The sequence below is a fragment of the Dipodomys ordii genome, unplaced genomic scaffold (genome assembly GCF_000151885.1).
Source record: "Dipodomys ordii isolate 6190 unplaced genomic scaffold, Dord_2.0 Scaffold35, whole genome shotgun sequence".
Taxonomy (NCBI): domain Eukaryota; kingdom Metazoa; phylum Chordata; class Mammalia; order Rodentia; family Heteromyidae; genus Dipodomys; species Dipodomys ordii.
Window position 1 is genome coordinate 1,539,426 of NW_012267251.1, and position 651 is coordinate 1,540,076.

The 651-nt window shown below is 53.5% G+C and overlaps 1 protein-coding gene across 1 annotated transcript in view; it reads left to right on the forward strand.

The window, feature by feature from the left end:
* The window catches only part of Smyd3 (SET and MYND domain containing 3), a 325,260-nt gene that overhangs the window by 324,007 nt on the left and 602 nt on the right, over positions 1–651 (forward strand). The gene's annotated exons all lie outside the window — the stretch shown is intronic.

The window sequence follows — 651 nt, forward strand, 5'->3', positions numbered from 1 at the left end:
CCCGCGCTCGCCGCGCCCCTGCCACAGCCAGGCCCCGTGCCCCTGCCAGGCCCCGCACCCGCCGCGGCAGATGTCACCGCTGGGATCGCTGCCGTGCCTGCCTGGGCTGCGGTGACAGACGGGGCGGCCAGCTGAGGGCTCGTTAATGATACACCAGCACGGTGGGAATAAATACCTAAAAATTCCCTAAAAACGCCGCACGGTCACTTTTCTTTGCAGTTATTGGCGATTTCACTGTTCAAGATCTCCAGATAGAATACACTATTAAAAGATAACACAATAAGAAACAACTCTCTCTCTCTCTCTCTGAAAATCTGGGGAGGTTACTGGATTAAAAAATCACTATTTTCACAACTACTCCCAACACAAACTTCCTGTCCACTTCTAGCAAGAAGCAGAGTTTTGTCTTAGTTTCTCTGTTTTGTTGCTGCGTGCTCGTCTTGCTGGGGTTCTGTGTGGCATTCAGTGCGTTCGCACAGCGTGCGTGGGTCCAGCCCCGACAGCTCCGTTCCTGCCAGCCTCTAGCAGCACTCTGTTCTATATTCAGATCAACTTATTTTTGTCAGTCATGGGGCCTGAACTCTGGGCCTGGGCTCTGTCCCTCAGCTCTTCAGCTCAAGGCTAGCGCTCTACCACTTGAGCCACAGCACC